This window comes from Myotis nattereri (genome assembly GCF_964212035.1).
Source record: "Myotis nattereri genome assembly, chromosome: 2".
NCBI lineage: Eukaryota > Metazoa > Chordata > Mammalia > Chiroptera > Vespertilionidae > Myotis > Myotis nattereri.
The window spans coordinates 77,897,510-77,913,706 of NC_138076.1; positions in this window are offsets into that span (position 1 = coordinate 77,897,510).

The following is a 16,197-nucleotide window of genomic DNA, read 5'->3' on the forward strand; positions in this document are numbered from 1 at the left end:
AAGGTTTCTATAATGGATAAAAATGTAATATAGATAACAAAATGTTTATATTTAATACAGAATAAGAATTATTTGTTATTTTTAACATTAGAATGATCATGAATGACCTATTAGTTATTTATATTGTTATTATTATCTAAATAGTATTCAAATGTGCTCTGTCAAAAAGGGTACTTATCACTTAGTAAACATATCTGTTCATTCCCAAAGATTAACAAAACAAGGCACTAATACAAGTTCAATTATTTACTATCAGTGCTCAAAAGTACTTGCTCTTTTAAGGTGGACTATATGTTCTACATGTGTGTAACAGAAATAATATTTTCCTGACATAGTTGGAGTTTATTTTTGAAGTTTTTAATTTAAAAACCCATATAAAAGAACAATGTAAATTACACAATACTCACTAATTAATGTCATCTTTATAATAAAGAAACTGCTTTCTGAAGATAAAAGTGGTAAATGTAAGAGAATCAAAATTTTCTTAGACTAGCTTTCATTGCAGGGACTCAAAAAATGAGGTTATTTATTCATAGAGATAAAAGTAATTGCTTCTTTTTAACTCTAAGGAAATTATCACACAAAACACATCAATTGAAGTGATGGGTTATAAGAAAGTAAAACTAGATTTAATTAGACTTAAGTTGAAAATCATGTTGCAACAGTTGAAGCAGTAGTCAAATAGTGTTTTTTTTTATAGTTTATTTCTTTCTTTTTAAAAATCGTTTTATTGCTTAAAGTATTACAAAGAGTATTGTATATGTCTCCTTCTTTTTTCTCCTCTTTACTTTCCTCTAACCTCCCATACCCCCCAGTGTCTTGTGTCCTTTGGTTATGCTTATATGCATGCATACAAGTCCTTCAATTGATCTCTAATAGTGTTTTATCATGAGCTGTATGTATTCTTTTACTTATTCCCTCAAATAAAATAAACATTAATAACTACATTATTTAGATAACTAGAGGCCAGTGCACAAAATTCGTGTACTGGAAGAGGGTGTCCCTCAGCTCAGCCTGCACCCTCTCCAATCTGAAACCCCTTGGGGGATGTCCGACTGCCAGTTTAGGCCCGATCCCTCAGAATCCGGGACTACTGGCTCCCTACTGCTCGCCTGCCTGCCAGCCTGATCACCCCTTAATCAATCCCCTATCAGCCTGAACAACACCTAAATGCTCCCCTGCCAGCCTGGTTGCCCCCAACTACCCTCCCCTGCTGGCCTGGTTGCCCCTAACTACTCTCCCCTGCTGGCATGGTTGCCCCTAACTGCCCTCCCCTGCAGGCCTAACCCCCCCAACTTCCCTCTCTCCCCTTCAGGCCCCGTCATCCCCAAATGCCCTCCCTTGCCAGCCATCTTGTGACCACATGAGGTGGCCATCTTGTGTGAGGGTGTGACGGTCAATTTGCATATTACCTCTTTATTATATATGATTCTGTTCTGCCCAGTGAAATCACAAATAAGTGAAATAACCACATGATTAGAATATTGCACTTTATCAAATGGAGCATACTTAATAGTCATAAAAATTAATAATCCTTGAACAGGAAACTATATTTCCACAATCATGCTAAAATAGCATTCTTCAGAAAAATAGCTTTGTGTTTTAGATATTTTACTGTATGTAAGCATAGTCTATAGCTAGTTACATTGAGACATTATAAAAAGTAAATGCAAGCATTAATAGAACCTGCATCAAATAAAGAGTAAATTATAAAGAGAATGTCTACGCATGTACTGATCATACAATACTCTAGTTTTATAATCACTTAGGTATATTCAGAATTTTTATGCTATTGATTTATGTGTTAATGGGCAAAAGAAATGATTACTAGTTTTCAATACCACGACTAGAACTCTTAAAATAAATAATGTTATTATTACAAAAAATGCAAAAGAAAGTTCACAGTCATTCAAAAGAGTTCAAGGTATTTTGTCAATATTTTGACTATCTTTTCCTAAGAATCCAGTGACTATAATATATATAATAAAATCCATAAGTGGGAGTCAATAAATGATGAGTCCTGTCACCCATCAATTGACCAAAATCATACCAATAAGAGAGATAAAAATAATAAACAAGCACCAATATACTTACCTCTCATTTAACCCATACACTTAGTGAATAATTCTTGACATTTATTTAACAAATGTGTGTTGCTACAAATATTTCTAATACATCAATTATTCTTAAAATATTTCATTCTAATAAATTATATGTAAGAGACTGTTACAACAAATATGTTCTATATAATTTTATAAGATTACTCTATAGGGTGGGGATTGGGGCAGGCTAGAAGAGGTCAATGGAGGGAAAAAGGGGACATATGTAGTACTTTAAACAATAAAGATTTAAAAAAACAGAATCAAAGGGTGGGTAAAAAAAGATTAATATAAACTGATTTCTTAATTTATATATATTCTAATAATGTAATATGGTCTACAGTCTGTATTAACCTTGTATAATTTCTATGGATATGTACAGGTGTAAAATTATGTAAATTAAAGTCAAAAAGTGAAAAAAGATGCAACGTATTTGCTAAAGATAGCAATTATTTTTTTTTTCCTGTTTTCGCAAACAGATCTTAACTTTGGTTCTAGGCAATTATATTTTGTTCCATCTCAGGATTCCAAAAGACTGAAAGAAACCTGAAGACATTTTTAAATCGAAGGCACCTAACACTTTATCTCTCACCATAAGAGCTAAGCTTAGGTGAAACAATCTTAGGAGACTCAATTAGAATAAAATATTACCTCTGAGAAATCACTTCGAAATTCTATGTCCATATTACTGAGGAAAATGATCAGAACACTTCATAATCTATAAGAAATCCATGTTTTCTATTAAATTTTATTCCTGGGAAATAAAGCTTTCAAAATAGTGAAAAGGAACATATACAGATATGATATCTCCATTTCCTCTCAGAAAATTGTTATCCTTCCGTACACTGTCTAGGAATCTGATAATCAGATAATTTTTAATTAAGCTGACCATATCCTTTTTATTGAGAACTATCTAGTCATATCTAGCTTGGGGGGAGGGGGGGGCGGAATGAGGCAAATGCACCAAAATTTCTACACAGAGATTGAAAATCAAACCTTCAGATAGTAAAATCTTATATTGTTAATAGTTATTAACTAATACATAATTAGATGAATAAATAATATTTTTATGTTTTAATTTAGGCCAGGCAATGCACATGCATTTTCTCATTTAATCCTCACAGTAACTATATAGTGTGTTATTGTCACTGAAATTTCCCATGAAGGGAACCAATGTTAGCATTAACAGTGTGAGAACTCAACTTTTTGAGCCTAAATCACATGCTTGGAAGTTCTGATATGCAGTAGCTAACAGAAGGTAGGATCATATATTTAAGTTAGGATTTATCATTTCTGTATATATCACCAAGGTATCTATTGTAACTGCTTTGGTATTCTAAGAAGTTCCAACAGTTTAAGACATAAGGGGTCAAAATACTGGGATAAGAAACTGATACTGAAATCAAATGTGAGACAATAGTAAATAGTTGTAACACATAAATAGGACAGATAGGGGAAGATTTTGTTGTTTATTTGTTTTTTCTTTCTCTTTTTTTTATAATCTGACTGCAATAAGGTTGGAGAGAGGCAGTTTAAGTCTGGACTAAAAATAGAATAATTCATATAAATATTTAGAGATTATTAGAAAACGAATACACCAACTTAATTACAATAATATATAAAAACTAGAGGTCTGGTGCACAAAATTCGTGAATGGCGGGGTGTCCCTCAGCCAGGTCTGCACCCTCTCACAATCCAGGACCCCTTGGGGGATGTCTGACTGCCAGTTTAGGCCTTATCCCAGGGAACAGGCCTAAACTAGCAGTTGGACATCCCTCTCGCAATCCAGGACCGTTGGCTCCTAACTGCCTGCCCGATCACCCCTAACTACTTCTGCCTGCCTGCCTGGTCACCTCTAACTGCCTCTGCCTGCCTTACTTATCACTCCTAACCACTTTTCCTGCCTGCCTGATCTCCCCTAACCACTCTGCATGTCTGCTTGATTACCTCTAACCACTCTGCCTGCCTGCCTGATCACCCCCTAACTGCTCCCCTGCTGGACTTATCACCACTAACTGCCTCTGCCTGCCTGCCTGATCTCCCCTAACCACCTCTGCCTGCCTATCTGATTACTCCTAACTGCTCCCCTGCCAGCCTGATCACCCCTAACTTCTATCCCCTGCTGGCCTGATCACCCCTAACACCTCTCCCCTGCCAGCCTGATCACTTCTAACCACCTCTGCCTTGGCCCCCACCACCGTGGCTTTGTCCGGAAGAACATCTGGTCTATGCTATCTAATTAGCATATTACCCTTTTATTAGTATAGATTTTGCTTCTACATAGGTCCTTTACTTCCCTCCTCCTCTGTGTTATTCTTGTCATATAAATTATGTTTTTATACATTGTGTACCCATCAAAAATATGTATACTTGTTTCATGCAGTTGCCATTTTAATCAAATACAAAAAACAGATGTTTAGTGATGTCTCATAGTACTCTTTGTTTCTTCATGTGGAGTTCACTAAATGTCTAAACTTATTTATTATCAGCTTGAAGAACTCCTTTTAGTATTACTTATGGAAGAGTTCAGTTAGTGACATCAGAGTTATTGCTTATCTATGAACAGCAAATAAAAGCTTGACTATAACTTTACATTTGGATTGTTGTCTTAATTGACTATCTTAATGCTTGCTTTAAAATGGTTTGTCAAATCTAGTCCCTCTTCCTGAAATAGATTAAGATTGGAGTTTTGGGTTCTATTGTAATCTTCAAGGAGTCAGAAATTGGTATAGTTATGCCTGGTACAACTAATTTAATTTAAAAAGTTATGCTCAGTAAAAGTTTATTTTATGGTTTGCAGCAAAATTTCTATAGTCCATAGAAAACACAGTTTATTTTTCTCTCTTTTTTCCTAAATAACAAAATACCTATCATGAACATCTTATCATTTTATGTACTTAGTATCTTTATAAGTTTTCTAATTCATTAATTATAAGAGATAGATACTTGGAAAGCTTTGAGAATTCATATAATCCTTAATATGGACTCTGAATACCTGCCCTTTTCACTCCTTTTTTTTTCTGCCTCTGAAGTCTGCATTAATAAAACATGTTCATAGAGTTATCAAATCTCTACTTAAACCATTCCTCTCTAGTCATTGTGACTATACTATCAGACCATTCACAAGGTTCCTTTATCATATAGTATTGATATGATTCTCTGGTGTCTTTTTGAGTGATAAAGTCACAGAAATGTTAATGAAGTGAAACCAAGTGGAAGGGAGATAGCAGTTAATATTTTCTTCATCTTTTCCAGAGAAAAATTATGATGAATTGCATAGAGTAAGTTTCTCTCAAAATTAGGATTGATCTCCACAAGACATATCATTCCCTCAAAACCACCTTCATGGGCTCTTGACCTATGACCAGATTGAGGTTCAATATTACCTCATGAGAAAGAATAGGTTTCACTCCATCTTCATTTGAGTTCACAGAATATCCTCATTTGAAAATCTCAGGGTTTCACTTTTTTAAAATAATACCACCCTAATTTTCACATAATAAATTTTTTGAGGTTCGTACCTCAACCAACATTGTATTTCTACAAGCAGCATGACTATAATTTGTGTATAATAGTCATCAAACTTGACTTTGATCTATAACCTACACTAATAAAAGAGAAAGATGCAAATTGGCCTTACCTTAGTGATGCTCACCAGCCAATCAGGAGTGAGTATGCAAATTAAACTCATCGCCTCCGTGGAGACTAACAGCAGGGAGAAGGCAGCTTGCACCACTGAATGGCCTGCTTGGCTGTCACCATGACAACCCGGGATCAGGCAAGTGTGGCCAGCAGGCACCACCCAGCACAGCCTGCTTGCAGTCGCTGCAGTGTAGAGCAGGCAGGCCCCGCAGAGAGCAGAGAACCACAGAGAGTGGGCCTAAGCTGTCAGTAGGACATCCCCTGAGGAGTCCCAGATTGGAGAGGGTGCAGATCAAGCTGAGGGACACACGCACAAACACACACAATTTCCCCCCGCCCCGTGCATGAATTTCATGCACTGGGCCTCTAGTTAAATGTAAAGATCTATAGTAAATGAGAGATGCTTTTAAAGCCACCCTGCAAGGATTCTAGTTTCATATCACAATTTGAACCAAGAAATTAGAAACCTGAGCTTGTCATCTTTGTAGCAGCACTCAAGGACACTCAACATAAGCCATCCCATCTCATAATCCTTGCAATTATTACTGTTCCCATAGCAGTTGAGTGAGTAGCAACTGGGTCCCCCAAGGCATTTGCTTTATAAGCACTTAATCACAGTCAATGACAAATGATAATTTGATTAACAGTGATGCTCCAACATGCTAAGGATTTCTAGCATCCCATTTTTCCATTGACAAGATGTTTAAACACATTTCAAAATTCCTTATTGAATGCCTGCATTCTGAGCTTTCCTAAAACTAATTAGTTTATTGGTCAGGTCCCTGTCAGAAGATAAATCATACCAGTAGTTCTGACAGAAAATATTATAGAAAGAAATTTTAAACAAGTATTTGAATGTTAAAAAGGCAAAATGAAAACACTGAGGTTATACAGAAGTAGCAATTTTAACCTAGCTACCACACTTATAGAGGAGCGAAAAAAGGTAAGATGTTGGGTGTAGCAATATTAAGTAGTGTGGAGGAATTGCCTAGGTGGAGCTTGGACTCAGATTTCTACATAAGTAGTTGATGCCAGGACATTATTGTGGTAATTCAGGACCTTGAGGAAAGTGATATGGATATCTGCAGCCCAGCCAATATAACGGTATGTAAGAAATGTTTAAATAAAAATTTTGTAACTTAATTTTTACAATATCCTGTTATACATCATCATTAGTAACAAACTACAATGTTCGCTAATGACTGATTATTATAATCGTGTTGCATTCATTTTCCTTATGCACCTTACATGCAGGTGCACCATTTCTCTCCACTAATACTAGCAGCGAATATTTTAGCAGCCAATTGCCACATCATTAGTCTTGTACTGACTTGCTTGGTGTGCACAACAGAAAATATTTTGCTTTTGGAGAACAAGAAAAATAGATTTATTAGATTTACACTTATTAATTTGTGTAGTTATTCAGTGTTAGGTAAGTTAATGTTCAAGAAAAAATATTAATTTTTATTAAAATGTTCTATTATTTTATGTTAATAGTTACTCATTTATTTCAACCCTTTGTATTCAGATGTCTCTATCAAAATAAACCTATGTTTCTATGAAAATTGAAACTTTTGTTTTCTTACGGTCCACACCTTGTTTATTTGGCCTGTGTTAGCCTTTGAGTTTGACGTGATTGATGTAGAAGGACCTATGGATATATATAATTAAAATATTTGTACCTCATGTTAATTTAATATTGGAGATGATCCATCAAAAGAATACCTCTAAATAATTAAATGGCTATGAAAATATCATTCAGTCTATATCTAGACAACACATTGCTTATGTAGTCCCATAATATAGAACGTCTGATAACAGGGTTGAATATTTTGCATATGCCTAACTATATGAGCTATGTGTGCAATTTCCTAGTGATAAGGGATTTTTGGACTAGAACACATGGTGTCCTCCTGGGCAGGATGGTTCCCTGGATTCTTTGTCCTACAGAGTCTAAGAATGAATCCACGGATGGAAGATGGAATAGCAAAGGTGAAAATTTATTGAAGAATAAGTACAGACTCTCATGTGGGGAAGAGGAAAGAATCTCACAGCACAGACTCCGAGGTAGGGAGCGGGGAAAGAGTTCCACCCAGTTCCTGTTTTCAGGGTTTTTAAAGGCTGCAAGTCCCCCTGTCCCTGATATCCCTGTGTCTCTGATTGGTCAACATTCCCTTTTGAATTGGTTACTATAGTAATTCCTGAGCTCAAAGGTCAAACCTCACCTGAGACATGTGAGGCCCTCCTCCCTCAGTTTCCTCCTATTCCCTCTGGGCTTTCTTCCTCATTCTTTATTTTGTAAATATAGACCTTGTGTTACCCCCAGTTCCCTTATTTTATGTAAATGTAACTGTTGCTTCTCCCTTGTGTTATGGAAATGTACCTTCTCCCAGCTCCCTCCTTGTTTTATGGAAATGTACCCTTTTGCAACTCTGTAGCCTTGTATTTTTTTTCTTCATGGACCCCCAATTCTAAAAATTCCCTAAAATTCCTATTTCACTAGCAGTACATATTAATACTGAGCTTTCATCACCATTGCATGTAAATATTACCCAGTTACCTTGTTCCAACGCAATTATAGTTAACCCCTTCCATCTGAAAGAATCCATACATATATCATATATAAATTTTTCTTATCAAAAGTGTGTCACCCAATACAATCATCTGAAGACATGCAGAGATACTTTTTAATATATATGTTGTCCCTTACAAATTGTTTTAGACCAAAATATATATTTTATGACCAAGAGATTAATATAATTGGCTTATGACCTTGAAAATTATTGGTTATCACATACATTATACCATTTACCAGAAATTAGCCTGGTAAAATTTGAGAGAAATCTATTCCAGGTTCAGCTTAGATTCTGGTTCAAGGTCACCAACATGCAATATTGGGGCAATGTCCTCCAGGGTATGATAAAATATACAGAAACTTGAATTTTGGTTTTAAGCATATGCAAAATGATTCAATTAACTGAGGAATTACACCACATGAAACATATGCAGTTGCAAATCACACAGCACTTTATTACTCACAAAAGTTCCTGATACTGCGCGTACAGGCTTATTCTCCAGTAGTTTTTTTTTTTTTTAATGTATTTGGGTGCTCCTGTTTTGGGTACATATATGTTTACCAGAGTTATTTCTTCTTGTTGAATTGCTCCCTTTAGTATTACGAAGTGGCCTTCCTTATCTCCTGTTATGGCCTTCACTTTGAGGTCTAATTTGTCAGAGATAAGTATTGCTACCCCAGCTTTTTTTTTTCGTTTCCATTAGCCTGAAAAACCTTTTCCATCCCTTTACCACCAGTCTATGTGAGTCCTTTTTTCTGAGGTGGGTTTCCTGTAGACAGCAGATATATGGGTCATGTTTTCTTATCCACTTAGCTACCCTATGTTTTTTGATTGGGGCATTTAACACATTGTTTGCGGGTAGTTTTTATCATGGGCTAACAGGTAGGAAGGGCCATTTTTGTTAATTTTTTGAGCAAATGGCAACGTTCAGTAAAATTACGATAACTGTAGTTTTACATATTTTTTTCAATGAAAATTTTTGTGATTTACTATAAAATGTATACTGAATTATTTTTCTTAGAATCACACTGAATGCATGGCGAGGCAGAGAATTGTGTGAAGGGATGACTCTACACAGTTGAATAGATTACCGTTATACCTGGAAGTACATACATAATTCACTATTGTATGTGTTAGAGACCCAAATTTTGTCCTTTGGAATTCGTATATCTGCATGTTAGCATCCCTTTAGAGCAATAAAAAAGTATAAAAATAAACATATTTATACGTTACCCGCATTCTACTGCTAGTCTATAAAAAACGTATTAATACGTGTCCCCCGCTCTACTACCAGTCAACGTAAAACGTATAAATACGTTTCCCGCATACAATGTGTTAATACAATTACATTTAAAGTTATTATTGATAGGTACTGGTCCGTTGCCATTTTTATTCTTTACTCCTGTGTTCCTTCTTTGCTTCCTATTTCTTCTTTTTACAGCAGACCCTTTAGCATTTCTTGCATTGCTGGTTTGGTGGTAATAAACTCCAGTAGTCCTTTTTTGTCTATGAAGCTCCTGATTTCCACCTCAATTTTGATTGATAGCCTTGCTGGGAACAGTATTTTTGGATTTAGGCCCTTCCTTTGCATGGCTTTGTATATTTCATTTCATTGCCTCTGGCCTTATGTGTTTCTGTTGAGAAATCAGTTGCTAGTCTGATGGGGGATCCTTTGTAGGTAACGATCTGTCTCTCTCTGGCCACTTTTAATATTCTTACTTTGTCGTTGGTGTTTGCCAATTTAATTATAATGTGCCTTGGCATCAGTCTTTTGAGGTTCTTTTGATTTGGGACTCTGTGAGCTGCTTGGATTTGTGTGAGTTTTTTCTTCCCTATGTCAGGGAAGTTTTCTGTCATTATTTCTTCAGACAGGTTTTCTATTCCTTGCTCAGTTTCCTCTCCTTCTGGCACCCCTATTATGCGGATGTTGTTTCATTTTGTGTTGTCTCAAAGTTCCCTAGCCTCTCCTCCTGTTTTTTTAAGGTTTTTTTTTTTTTTTTCTATATGCTACTCTGTTTGGGTATTTTTTTCTACCTTGTCTTCTAGCTCACTGATGTGGTTCTCTGCTTCTTCTAGTCTACTGTTGATGCTTTCTATTGAGTTCTTTATAGCAGCGATGTCGTTTTTCATTTCTACTTGGTTCTTCTTTATTTCCTCTTGGTTCTTACAAATATTGTTGAATTTGTCTTCCATTATTTTCAGCCACCTTATGACAATTTCTCTGAATTCTTTCTCTGACATATTTCTTGCCTCCACCTCCATTTTGTTTACATCCTTTTCTGGTGATGCCTCCTTTTCTTTCATATGTGGGCTGTTTCTTTGTCTCTCCATGATCTCTCTTTTCTGGGTACCTTGTTATGTAGTTTTCTCTCTCCTGCATTGATTTAAAGGCAAAAAATACAACACAACAAGGCACAATGCCCAAGGCACTGAACACAAATGTATTCACAATACTAATAACCCCAAATAAAGGTGACCACCAGAGAAAAGAGAATTAGGGGATAAGAAAAAAAAAAAAAAGGAGTGCTTAATGATATTGAGTAAAAAAAAAAAAATTAAGAGAGAAAAGAAAGAGAGTAAAACAGAAGGGGGGATAAAAAACTATATGGGGAGAAAACTCCAATAGAACAACAACTAGTCCCCAAAAATGCAAACAACAAACACCCAGAGATAAATTCTAACTACAAAAAACAACTAATAACAAGTGAGGAGAGGAAAAACAGAAGCAAAAAAACCCAAAAACAAAAAAAGGAGAAACACTCTCACAAACAAGCACAAAAAAAACCCCAGTCTAATTAACAATCAAGCAAACAACAAAAATAGGAAAGAGATAAATCAAGGCAATATAAACAAAACAAAAAAAAACAACAACAACAAAAAAAAAAGAGGAAAGAGAAAAATATTTAGATTGTGAAGAAAGGGAAGAGAGAGATGGATATGGACTTAGAGCAGAGGATTGGAAATTAGATATGTAAGTAGGGTGAAATTTTAACAGGGGAAAAAAGAAGGAATAGGGAAAATCTAAAACTGGGATAGGGTAAGAGAAACAGGACAACAAAAGGGAAAAAGTGAGGAAGAGAGTGTTGGCATAAAGGTAAAGTTGAGACAGAGTAAAATGATGCTAAAGGAAAGATGGAAATAGAATGTAGAACACTAATCCCAAAATACAAGAAAGAGAAAATAAAATGACACTTTTAAAAAAAGGGTAAAATAGGAGTAGTAATAATACTGATTAAAAATAAAAATGTAATAATTAAAAAGGTAAAATAAAGTGAGGAAAAAAGAAAAAAATGTTTAGTTTCTTAGGTAAAAGATGAAAAAATAAAAATGTGCAGTGTGAAGGTCATTCACTCCCTCTACTGTTCTGTTTGGCACATCTGTTTCCTAGTCAGGACAGTATTGAAGTTCCCTGCATTCCTCTGCTCCTCGGTGCTGTAGGCCGCAGTCCTGATTTTAAAGCAGGCAGTACTTCTTTGTTGCTTAGACTCTTTTATTTGTGTTTACACAAGAGCCAATTTGTGATTCAACCCCTGGGTGGAAGTGTTCCTGGATTGTCTTCTGGGGCTATAAGTACTCTCTGGCCAGTATTTAGATTTTGTTTTCCCTGTCGCAGTTAATACTGGTTTGGGGAATAGACTGCCTCAGAGATGGTTCTCTGATCATTACTCTCCGCTCTGATCCCCAGGTTCCACAAAAACAACTTTCCCCTGCAGTCTCTGAGAGTGTCCCCAATTGGTGGGCCTATGTACTGGGCTTAGTATTAAAAGCACAGATTTCAAGAGAAAAAAAGAGCCAGAGTAAGTGAGCGAACTCGTGACTTTTACCCTGTGGCATTGCACGCAACTCTGTGAAAGTCTCTGTGCACATCTTTTTTCCCCTGGCACTAAGCTGCCGGCACACTGGTAAAATTTCAGGCTGCCTTTCTGTGCCCAGTCCAGCTATGGGTTCATTTTTAGAGTTCCCTTCTGCCAGTAGCCCTGCAGATCAACTTCCACATTTGCGGATAATGCTAGCCCCAAGGGTCGTGGATTTTGTGGGGTCTCTAGATCCCCTTGTGCACGTTTCTCTCTCCAACCTGGATCGCAGACCTCACCTTTCCCTAGGCGAAATCTGACCTATTCGTGAGAAGGTGCAGAGCTCCTCCGAGTCCACGTATTCGCGTATTCGCGCTGCTTGAGATCCAGTGTTCCTGGGTTTGCAGCTGGTCCTTGGGTGTTGTGGTTGTAGAGTCCCAGGTTGTATAGGCTTCCGATAACAGCCACTGTCCCCTTCAAGATGGCGTGGTCTCCGCTGCAGAGCCAGTGGCTCCAGGAGAGATTTCAGCAGCAGTGGAGGCTGCCCAGTCTGGGGAGGCCTGTCTGGCAGTCCCCAATAGTCCCTTGGAGAATAGCTGTCCCTCACCCACAAATATACACTCCCCGTATATCCACACACTCTCCTTTCGTTCTCCACTCAAACACTATCTTGCAGTCTGCCTTCCCACCAGCAGCCATCTTTCTCTCAATTCTACCTTTTATTGTTGATTTTAGGTCCTATAAATTATAGAATAGTAGGGATTACTTGCTACAAATGTACTGTTGCTGTCTCAGAATTATAGTAATGGATTTCTAATCGCTTCCATCTTTTTCCTATAATGGTTTCTTTCCAAATGTTAAGATAATACAAATAAACATAAAAATTTATATTGCAAATAAAAAACTCTGAATATTTTTTGTGGTCCAAAACTGTTCACATATATTGACTCTGACTTTGCTATGATTCTTGTAGCTAAAACCTTTTGGTAAACCCAGGTGTCATTTGGTAAAGCCCAGATAAGTATAACTCTAGAATCCTTACTGATGTCTCTCAGGGTTCCTAAATCTTAGACCAAAATCCATAAACCTTTAAAAAGAGAAACTCTTTAGCCTCCAATTGCAAATTTAATGCAAGATCGAGGAAAATCAGGAAGCAAATAACATAGTTTGTTCCTCAGCAAAAGCCATAAACCAATCATGTGTCAGACTTAGGAGCCTGGGAGAACTGAAACTTAGTATATCACATTGACTGCTTTAATCAGCTGGAATCCTTCCACACCAAGGGGAATATTCTTTCAATGCAGTTTCTCAGACACACTGGAAAGCAGGCTAAATTTAAAAATTACACTGTGGCTAATAACATTGTTTTTGTTCATCTAAAGTAAATGCATTTTTATCTTATAGCCAAGATATTAGCCCTTATGTGGTTATAATTTTACATTTTTCTCTCTATATATATATGAACCACTAAATGCCTACTGGCACATTCATTCTTGATGTGAAAAATTATAAGGAAAAAAGTTGTACATAATGTGACATAAAGTTAGCTTGGGAGACAGAGTAAGATAAGAGAAGGTTCTCAGCATTCTCTGAATGCAAAATGTCCTTACTTGTCCATCCACAGTGTAATAATGCACAAAATTGAAAGCATCCTATGTCTAGTCAGAAGCATGATTTCAATTATATCTTGTTGGTTGTCTACTTATAAAACAGATTAGCATATTTCACATTTTTCATAGTTTTTAACAGATTGATGTCAAAAGTATAATTAGCAATTTGCATAACTATATATATACATTTTTTAAATATTAGGGATTTATACTCTTGTCATTTTACTCAGATTCATGTTCTATATAAAAATACTCTTGATCTTGTAAGCACAGGTACATTCAAATAGTAACTAGCTTATTCTGGCATTCTATAATAAAACTATTATTGATATTCATAATAATATACATTATAACACATTTTGAGTGGAATATTCTCGCTCTATTCTTACTCATTTGACTCATTTAATACTCATAATACATTGAGATAGATTTTTTTTAAGATAGATTTCTTAAGTTTTCATTTGGAGGCAAGCCCATCCCCATGGTCACACTCATTTAATCAATTATTTTTCATTATTATTTATTATCTCCTATGTTCTGAAGGTAGACCTGTTAACAGATTAAATTTCTATGTTCCTGGAAATTACAATTCTCTGGTTTCTCCTTTAAACTACTTAAAAACAGTAATAATATTATCTTTCTGTGTTCTCCTAGAAAAGTAGACACTCAATACTCATGAATCTTTTATCTTATATTTTCAGAGAAAGAGCCAGCTCACCATGCCAAAATCTCATTGTTACAAGTATATTTACCTTTGTAAAAAGTCTTGTGTTAGTACACTCTGAGTTAAAACAGATTATGTAATAACGTTGTAAAGTCTAAGTACATTGATTCTGATCACACTAGCAACAAATTAATTTAAAATTTTTGCTTACTATCTGAACTAAAACAATCTTCTCTACCCTAAGGCATAGTTTAAAGAAAACATTAATATCAGCTTACATCTGGGATGGGAAAATATAGAAAACAAATAAACAAGAAAAAACAAAACAAAAAACCAGAGGATGTTGTGAGCCAAAGTGAGGAGAGTAAGATGGCTATTATCTAGAGGTTTTAGATTTTGAATTCAGATAGCCAGACATGCATTGCCTGTTTTCTTGTTAATTTCCAGTTGCACAGGTAATGCTCTATGCTCAATTATCTGAACTCAAAATCAGATCCCTAAAATGAAATATTCATACAAGATGCAATATCTCAACCATAGAAAAGTGGTGATGTTTGCTTATTTATTTTTAATTGATATTTGAGCTATAATTTGGAGGACTTAGGGCTAGAAAATCAAGATGAAAGAAGTCATGCTGTCGCTAGGATATCTGAGATTAGTGTCCTTTTACATTACATTTTGTGAAAAGAAATATAAACAGTTCCTTTAAAAATCTATTTTCTCCAGACATGAATCAAACTTGAAATAATGCATATTACCTCATAGTGTTGAATCATATTACTCAAAATTCTTTTAGAGCTTACCTAAGTTACCTCTATCTCCAAGCAAGACAGAATACACCATCAAGAAATACACCCTCAGACCCATAGAGAAGAAGTTTTCACCTTCACTCTCATTATCAATGTTTAAGGTCATTCTTTGACAGTCTCTTCTGACTGTGACAGGTTTTGGATTCTTTTTTTTTTTTATTATTAAATATATTTTATTGATTTTTTACAGAGAGGAAGGGAGAGAGACAGAGAGTTAGAAACATCGATGAGAGAGAAACATCGATCAGCCGCCTCCTGCACATCTCCCACTGGGGATGTGCCCGCAACCCAGGTACATGCCCTTGACCGGAATCGAACCTGGGACCTTTCAGTCCGCAGGCCGATGCTCCATCCACTGAGCCAAACCGGTTTCGGCAGGTTTTGGATTCTTTAAATAAGTATTTCAGTAGTTCTATATATTCCTAAACCAAAGACAAAGGAATTTAAAGACAAAGGAATTTAGGGATGTGAGTAACACTTCCCCAAGGTAACCCTTTCCCTTTTTTGTTCACTGTCTACTTTCTCAAAAGTCTCAGTAAAAGAATATTTCATAAGCTGTAACTGTCATGGATGCAAGGAGACTTAACTGGGTCTTCCAGTGCCGATGTCTCATGCAGTGCCCTTCATAGCAAGGAGCCTGGTTTCCCTCAGCCGCACAGCCACGCTCACTGCTGTCCCACTAGCACTCTCATCGCTTTGCTGTAGAGTGCCTAGATTCAGCCTGAAGCCCGCCACGCAGTATAAAGACTGACTGACTACCTAAACTGAGGATTGGTGAGGGAGATTCAAATGTGCAAACCCAGGGCTTTTTACATAGATTTTCCTTCAGCGGATCTTAGGGGAGGACAGGCATTTGTAGTTTTATAACATTCTCTAGATTATACTGATGCACTGTGAAGGTCAACTACAAGCAGCCTGAGCCTCCGTTCTGTACAATGGCGATAATGGGCGCTGTGCCGCCTTTTAGCAATCATGTGAGAATCAAATACTGTATGCAAAAGAA